The sequence below is a fragment of the Bison bison genome, unplaced genomic scaffold (assembly GCF_000754665.1).
Source record: "Bison bison bison isolate TAMUID 2011002044 unplaced genomic scaffold, Bison_UMD1.0 scf7180017864181, whole genome shotgun sequence".
In the NCBI taxonomy this organism is placed as follows: Eukaryota; Metazoa; Chordata; class Mammalia; order Artiodactyla; family Bovidae; genus Bison; species Bison bison.
This window is the reverse complement of record NW_011494753.1, coordinates 3,130,257-3,139,180: the sequence shown is the minus strand read 5'-3', so window position 1 is coordinate 3,139,180 and position 8,924 is coordinate 3,130,257. Positions and strand designations below refer to the sequence as shown.

At 47.9% G+C, this 8,924-nt stretch overlaps 1 protein-coding gene across 1 annotated transcript in view; it reads left to right on the top strand.

Annotated features, from left to right (window-relative positions):
- FAM189A1 (family with sequence similarity 189, member A1) overlaps nucleotides 1-8,924 on the top strand; it is a gene marked incomplete at its 5' end in the record, with an annotated part of 239,915 nt that overhangs the window by 112,085 nt on the left and 118,906 nt on the right.

Here is an 8,924-nt window from a genome sequence, read left to right as displayed (position 1 = left end):
TGGAATGTGAAGTCAAGTGGGCCTTAGGAAGCATCACTGCAAACAAAGCTAGTGGAGGTGATGGAATTCCAGTTGAGCTATTTCAAATCCTAAAAGATGATGCTGTGAAAGTGCTGCACTCAATATGCCAGCAAATTTGGAAAACTAAGCAGTGTCCACAGGACTGGAAAAGGTTAGTTTTCATTCCAGTCCCAAAGAAAGGCAATTCCAAAGAATGTTCAAACTACCGCACAATTGCACTCATCTCACATGCTAGCAAAGTAATGCTCAAAATTCTCCAAGCCAGACTTCAACAGTACATGAACCATGAACTTCCAGACATTCAAGCTGGATTTAGAAAAGGCAGAGGAACCAGAGATAAAATTGCCAACATCTGCTGGATCATGGAAAAAGCAAGAGGGTTCCAGAAAAACATCTACTTCTGCTTTATTGACTATGCCAAAGCCTTTGTGTGGATCACAACCAACTGTGGAAAATTCTTAAAAAGAGGGGAATACCAGACCAACTGACCTGCCTCCTGGGAAATCTGTATGCAGGTCAGGAAGCAACAGTTAGAACTGGACATGGAACAACAGACTGGTTCCAAATAGGAAAAGGAGTACGTCAAGGCTGTATATTGTCACCCTGCTTATTGAACTTCTATGCAGAGTACATCATGAGAAACGCTGGGCTGGAAGAAGCACAAGCTGGAATCAAGATTGCTGGGAGAAATATCAGTAACCTCAGATATGCAGATGACACCCTTATGGCAGAAAGTGTAGAAGAAATAAAGAGCCTCTTGATGAAAGTAAAAGAGGTGAGTGAAAATGATGGCTTAAAGCTCAACATTCAGAAAACTAAGATCATGGCATCTGGTCCCATCACTTCATGGCAAATAGAAGCAATGGAAGCATGGAAAGCAATGTAAACAATGAGAGACTTTAGTTTTGGGGGCTCCAGAAATCACTGCAAATGGTGAGTACAGCCATGGAATTAAAAGATGCTTACTCCTTGGAAGAAAAGTTATGACCAATCTAGGCAGCATATTGAAAAGCAGAATCATTACTTTGCCAACAAAGGTCTGTCTAATCAAAGCTGTGGTTTCTCAAGTAGTCATGTATGGATGTGAGAGTTGGACTATAAAGAAAGCTGAGTGCTGAAGAATTGATGCTTTTGAACTGTGGTGTTGAAGAAGACTCTTGATAGTCCCTTGGACTGCAAGGGGATCCAACCAGTCCATCCTAAGGGAAATCAGTCCTGAATATTCATTGGAAGGATTGATGCTGAAGCTGAAACTCCAAATTTTTGGCCACCTGATGTGAAGAACTGACTCATTTGAAAAGACCCTGACGCTGGGAAAGATTGAAAGCAGGAGGAGAAGGGGACAACAGAGGATGAGATGGTTGGATGACATCACCAACTCAATGGACATGAGTTTGAGTAAACTCTGGGAGTTGGTGATGAACAGGGAGGCCTGGCGTGCTACAATCCATGGGGTCACAAAGAGTTGGACATGACTGAGCAACTGAACTGAAATGAACTGAACTGAAACCACGGATATGTTCATTGGCTCTTGCCATGATGATGCTACATAAAGAAGCACCCAGAAGTTCATGGTTGGCATTAGCCTAGTTTCTTTTCTTTTTAAGGTTTTGCAGGTTGACCGGGGCCCCCACTTTGAGCTGGAGACTCCTGGTTGGGTTTAGGTCTGTGCCATTTTTGATGCACATGTTTAACAGCTGGCCAGCAGGGAAGTTAGTCATTTGGAAAATAACCTGAAAAAACTATTCAGAACGGAATACTGAGCAGCATTTGTGTGGAAGGGGTGAAAGAAGAACTAAGGGATTGGAGGATGAAGTAGGAAGGATCAGGGTGTGGCTGTCGGAGTCCCTGACAGCGAGAATGTAGAAGAGATGATATTTGAAGAGATGTTGGCTAAAACTCTCCAAACTAGTGAAAAACATATATGTACAGATTCAGAAGCATGTGCATGCATGCTCAGTCACTTCAGTCATGTCTGATTCTTTGTGACCCCATGGACTGTAACCCACCAGGCTCCTCTGTCCTTGAAATTCTGCAGGCAAGAATACTGGAGTTGTTTGCCATCCCCTCCTCCAGGGGATCTTCCCAACCCAGGGATAGAACCCACCACTCTTGTGTCTCCTGCATTGGCAGGCGGGTTCTTTGCCTCTAGCACCACCTGGGAGGCACCTTCAGAACATAGTACATCTCAAGGAGGATTATAAAGCAAAAACGGCACACATAGACATACCATGCAAAAACTTCAGGACCCCCAAGGGCAGGGAGACAGCTTTAAAAATCTTCAGAGAGTGAGAGCAATAGCACCTCTCAAGGAACAGCAGTGTGACAGCAGCCAACTCCTTGATGGCAACAGCGGAAGCCAAAAAGTCGAGTAACGTCTTCACACTCTTCAGAGAAGAAACTGTCCAGCTAGGATTGTATATCCAGCAAAACTATTTTCCAAGTATGAGGTCAAGTAAGAAATCTACAGATAAACAAAAAAAGAGGATTTGCCACTAAAAGATCTGCACTAAATAGACTTGTAAATTTAGGGTTCCTAACTGTTGGCAGAGCAGTCTCTGGAAGCCTTCGGAGCCCTTCTCAGAATAAGGGTTTTAAATGCATGAAATAAAATACATAGGATTACAAAGTATTATTTAAAAATACTTTTAAATTATTTTAAGAAGTGTCATAGTAATATATGTGCTCATTTACTAACTCATCACATAAGAAAATCTAGTACTAGGTCTATAACTACCCTAATTTCAGAGTAAATAGCACCAGCGAAGGCTGCATCTTATGGACAGAGGCGAGACACATGAATTTGGTACCCTGAGGTGGTTCAAGTGGTAAAGAACCCATCTGCCTATGCTGGAGATACAAGAGACAAGGGTTCCATCCCTTGGTCAGGAAGATCCCCTGAAGAAGGGAACGGCTTATCCACGCCAGTGTTTTTGCCTGGGAAATCCCATGGACAGAGGAGCCTGGTAGGCTACAGTCCATGGAGTCGCAGAGAGTCAGATAGGACTGTGCCTCCACGTGCATGCATGCAGGCACACACATACACACACACACACACACACACACACGAGCTGATTTGCATCTAGGAGACACACATTGCGGCAGAACATGTGATGTGTATCTCAGCTCTGATTTTCTTTTGACTCCTGAGTTATTTATAATATTTATATGATGCTACGCTTTTTTTTCTTACAGGGGGCAACTTTGTCATCAGCTGACAGCTTTGCTTCTTTGGTGGCTCACTGGTAAAGAACCCAACTGCCAGTGTAGGGTGTGTAAGAGACACAGGTTCTATCCCTAGGTCAGGATCCCTCTGGAGGTGGAAATGGCAACCAGTCCAGTATTCTTGCCTGGAGAATCCCATGGACAGAGGAGCCTGGCGGGCTATAGTCTATGGGATCACAAAGAGTCACGGACAACTTAGCAACTGAGCACCCATGCTTGGGCAGCTCAGAATACTATCTGTACCCTTATTGCAGCAACAGGTCTTTCTCCAGACATGTGAATGATGGCTTTTTAGTGGTAAATCTGTATCACTTGTAGCTGTTGGGCTGCCAGCCATATGTTTTGTGAAATAGTTTAATTGGCTCTCAGGTCTGCATTCTGGAAGGACTTGCTTCACTACCTGAAATGTTGCATTACCATTTGCCTCTGAACCCTATTGGAAGATCTGGGGGAAGTTCCTGATTTTAGGCAGCAAAGGAACTTTTTAGTCTTCCAGACAAGATATAAAGGCCTCATTTATTCCCGGCTTCGTGTCCCGGGGCAGCACCAGTCAAACGGGAGGACTTCTACTCTGAAGATGCCTCTCCTTTTCATGGTCTCATCTCCCTCCTCATTACTCTCAACAGCAGAAAGTTCTTTCTAATTTTATCTCTCGCCTCTCTTATGCTGGGTGAGGAAGTGGAGAAGAGAGCCAGTTGGCGTCCGTCCTCACAGCACCTCGCAGGTGCTGGGAGAGTTAACCCTTCTCTCTGAGCAGCTTCATGCCTCTCCTAGTCTCCTCGGCTTTGCTTTCACAGCTACTCAATTGTCTGTTCCTCTTCTCTGACCCTCTTCAGTGTTGTAAACTGCAGACTGCTAATAAGAATCCTGGCAATTTAAATGAGACAGGGGTTACAGAAGGTGTGGTGGTTTCAGGCCAGCTAGATGCAGGATCTTGCTCCTCACAGGAGTGGGACGAAGTAAACCTGCAAAACTACCGAGATGGCAGAGCACCATCCTGCCTGTTACTGGGACTAAGCAAACAGTAGTTCAGGCTAAGACCAGCAGAGATATGGTTCCCTCCCCCCTCCCTCCATCCCCTCCCCCGTTGCCATGGGGACGGGAACAGGCATTCTCAGGGAGGGGGAGGCCTAGCATCTGCTCTTGAAAAGTCTCCTCCCCACTCCAATGTCCCCCCGCCCTTGTTAGAGCTGGTGCCGGTGTTTCTGTATCAGAGAGCAGAGACATCTGCTCCTCCTGGGAACAGACACAGAAGGAGAGGGGATGTTTAGGGAAAAAAACAGCATCCTACCCTGGATGTGTTTGTTGTTGTTGTTGTTCAGTTGCTCAGTCCTGTCTCACTTTTGCAACTCCATGGACTGCAGCACGCCAGGCTTCGCTGTTCTTCACCATCTCCCAGAGTTTGCTAAAACTCGTCTTCATTGGATGTGTTAGTGTATTAGTAAGCTCAGACTGGAGTAACAAAATATAGAAATAATGCCATTTGCAGCAATATGGATTGACCTGGAAATCGTCATACTAAGTGAAGTAAGTCAAAGATAAATGTCATGATCTCACATATATGTAGAATTAAAAAATAATGCAAATTAACTTATTGCCACAACAGAAACACACCTACAGTTAGCAAAACCAAACTTTTTGTTACCAATGAGGAAAAGTCAGGGGGAGGGTGTTGCTGGAGGGATAAATTAGGAGTTTGGGATTAATATGCATACACTACTGTATATAAAATAGGTAATCAACAAGGACCTACTGGTAAAACACAGGAAACTCTACTCAATATTCTGTAATAATCTATATAGGAAAAATTTCAGAAAAAGAATGGATATTTGTGTGTGCGTGTGTTAGTCACTCAGTTGTGTCTGAGTCTTTGCGACCCCATGGACTGTAGCTCACCAAGTTCCTCTGTCCTTGGGATTCTCCAGGCAAAAATACTGGAGTGGGTTGCCTTTCTCTTCTCTAGGGGATCTCCCTGACCCAGGGATTGAACCCGCATCTTTTACATCTGCCTGTATTGGCAGGCAGGTTCTTTACTCTCTGAGCCACTACGGAACCCCAGATATGTGTATATGTATAATTAAATCACTTTGTTGTATACCTGAAACTAACATAATATTGTAAATCAACTATGTTTCATTGTTTTAGTCGCTTCAGTTGTGTCCGACTCTTTGTGACCCCAGTGACTGTATCCCACCAGGCTCCTCAGTCCATGGGATTTCCCAGGCAATAATACTGTTGTGGATTGCCATTTCCTTCTCCAAAATCAGCTATGCCCCAACATAAAACAAAAATTAAATAAAAAATATCATAGACTGGGTCAACTAAACAGAAATGTATTTTCCTGTAGTTCTGGAGTTGGGAAGTCAGTGATCAAGATACTGCTGTGGGCAGGTTCTGTGGAGGGCAGGCCCTCTTCCTGGCTTGTAGACAGTTCACTTCTCTGTGCCTCATGTGGCCTTTCCACAGTATGTACATGTGGAGAGAGATCCTTTCCTTCTCTTCCTATAATCCTGCTGTGCCATCATGAGGCCCCAGTCTAACCCTGATCACCTCCTGAAGGTCCTACCTCCAGGTACCAGCACCTTGTGGGTTAGGACTTGACAGTACGGGTTTGGGGAGACACAGACAATCAGTCAATAACAATTTATTTTCTTCTGCACAGCAAATTACCGCAAACTTCACAACTTAACATGACACCCATTTATCATCTCACAGATCTCTAGGGTCAGGAATCTGGACATGGCTTAGCAGGATCACCTGGCCAGGGTCCCACAAGGCTGCAGTCAGGGTGTTACCAGGGCAACATTATGTCAGGATGCAATCCCTGGGGAGGGTCAGGGGATAGCACACCTTACTTACACTCAAGGGGACGGCATTACACAAAGTCAGCATCTGCCTGCCTCACTGTGTGTGGTGGTTTTATTCTTTGCCTTTGTATAGGGGCTTGGATCCATTCCTAATTATAGTTATTAATGACATTCAGAAATGTAAATTATACTCAGCGAAATTGTCCATGTTTGCTGGAAGTAAAATTATTTGAGTATATTTTTGAGAATGATAACTTCACTACGGGGAATTCTGGTGGTCCAGTGTCTAAGACTCAGTGCTTCAGATGCAGGGGACCCAAGTTTGATTCCTGATTAGGAAACTAGACCCCTCATGCCACAGCTAAGAGTTCGCATATTGCAACAAAGACCCCCTTTGCTGCAGCCATGACCTGGCACAGCCCAAAAAATGAATAAGTGACTTCATGATGAAGATAGGAAAAGCTGAGAATTTTTTACTGTGGCCTAAGATAAGTGCTATTAATTTCCTTTGTGTTTAGAAACCCTTGCTCTTTGGAAGGTGGTAACATCCTTGTTTTAAGTGGGCTGGTCACTGTAGAGATTTGATAGTTTTGGCAGCTTCACCTTAGAAGATGAGGGAGTTCTGTCTTCACATATCAGAGAGGTCTTGAGAGGTCTTGGGTGGTTGGAGAGTTCAGTGGGGCCCCTAGGTTCACTTGAATTCCTGGGCCCTTCCTGGGTGAAGAGGTATTGGGCTGTGTCTCAGAGGATGGGTGAGATTTTGTCTATTAGAATGGGAAGAAGGCAGAGCTTAAGTGGACATCTTCTGGGAGATGGTTGGAGAACATTCAGCCTCCCTACAGGCTCAGTCTGGGCACAGCCAGTATCGTCATGAAGGGCAAACAGAGGGCACTCTGGAGGTCCCATCCTGGGGGCAATGGTGGGGTCAGAGCCGGGCCCCCAGAGCTTGGCCGTCATCAGAGGGAAGAGAAAGGGGTGGGGCTGAGGCAGGGGGCCAGCGACAGGAGGGGAGTGCTGAGTGTGGAGGGGAGATAGCCCATAGGGGTTCCCTTTGAGAAATGCTGTGACTTTGGTGCCCACAATGGCCAGGACAGGAGTGGAGAGTCCCTCTGGGCAGTGATTGTGGGGAATCAGGACCGGACTATGTGGGATTATCAGGTCCAGCCAGGAAGGTGACGTGCACCTGGTGGAGACATCCAGCAAGGCTCCAGTGAGTGGGGGGCAGAGGTAGGTAAGTGGCGGAGTGCCCCCATCCAGGTAGGTGAATCCTGAGGGCCAGCGCAGGCAGAGGGGAGAGGTGTTGAGAGGAAGAGCAGACCCAGCCTCAGAATAGCGGGTCCTAAACACACCATGGCTCAGATGAGGATGGCGGGGTTGGCAGAAATGTGGACCCTCCAGAAAAAGGTTGGAGGTGGAGACGAGAGGTCAGGGTCTGTGCTCTTGGGCACGGAGTGACAGTGAGTCTCAGCAGCATGTCCTTAGGAGGAATGCCAGCTTACCATCGGAACATGACCTGGGGGAGTCGTGTGTCCATGGAGGAAGGACGCATTGGGCACCAGAGCAGGTTCTGAGAGGTGGAATGTGGGATGAGAAGGGAAGTGAGCGGCTTCAGAGGTGCGTGGAGAGGCGTGATGGAAACCTGCCCTGGGAGAGCCTAGGAGACAGCAGCCAGCAGTTCTGTGATGGAGGGGGATGGGCTGGGGCATCATGGAGTGAGGAAGTTCAGAGGTGGGAACACGGCTGTCGGTAATGTTTGCAGCATCGGCTGTATGTGGAAGCAGTGTGTGCACTGTAGAGAGGAGGCAGATATGACAGGCTTGGGAGCAGCACACGCTGAAGCTCTTTAGTTCATCTTTATCTGTGTGTGTGGTTAAGGTTTAATGTTTTTCATGTGAGACCACTGGTCTGGGTGTTGCTGGACATCTGAGACCAGTGTGGCTCTTGGTGGATAGCTGGAGGCTACTGGACGTGAGACTTGGTTCTGCTCTGTGCCGAGGTCCCAGGGGTGAACTGGGCTCTGTCAACAATGGGACCTTGTGGGTCCATTCAGTTGCGTGTTCTCCTCCGAGCCTGGGGCTCAGTCCTTTTGGAATTCTAGGGGGCAAGTGCAGCCTGGCCGCTCCAGCCTGGCCCAGGCCCTCCATGGAAAGTCAAGGAGCGACGGCCCATCTCTCCCATTTGGTGACCCCCCTGAAGGCAGATTGCAGTGGGTGAGGAGCAGCTGTTTCTCTGTGATCTGGTGGCCTTTCCTGGACATAAGGAGACTGGGAATGTGGACAGCAGGGAGCATGGGTCTAATGGGGGCCTGGGGCGGCAGCCCAGGAGAAAGGTGGGCCAGGAGCCGAGGATGGTTCTCCTGAAGGCAGCAGACATAGGGGAGCCTGGATGGATGGGGTGCTGCGGGGGATGTGCTGGGGGGACATGCTTGGTGGGTCTGGGGGCCAGAGAACGGGCGGGGCCAGGAGCAGGCAGCTCAGAGCCAGGGTGAGAAGTGTGGGAGTCTCCTTGGTGGGTGGGAGTGAAGAGGAGGCCCCTGCAGGGGCAGGGGCCCAGGTGAGGGAGGGCAGAGGGGGCCTGTGGGTTTGCATGCAGGTGGCAGGTGACCAGAGAGTGGGGACATCACCACCGTCCCCAAAGCAGTGTGTCCGGTGCTCTGTGTGATGCTGAATCAAACGGCACGTGTCTCTCAGGACTTGGGGAAAAGGCTGGGGAGGCTCGATCAGAAAGCCTGTCTGCTCTCGATGTCCCTGTGAGCCAGTCACCTCAAGCCCTGAGCGGTGGCCTCAGGCGTGACTGTAGGAGGGACGAACCCTCCACCATGACCACTCTGCTCGCGCTGTGCTCCAGATAAGTCCTGGCAGCTCCTCACGG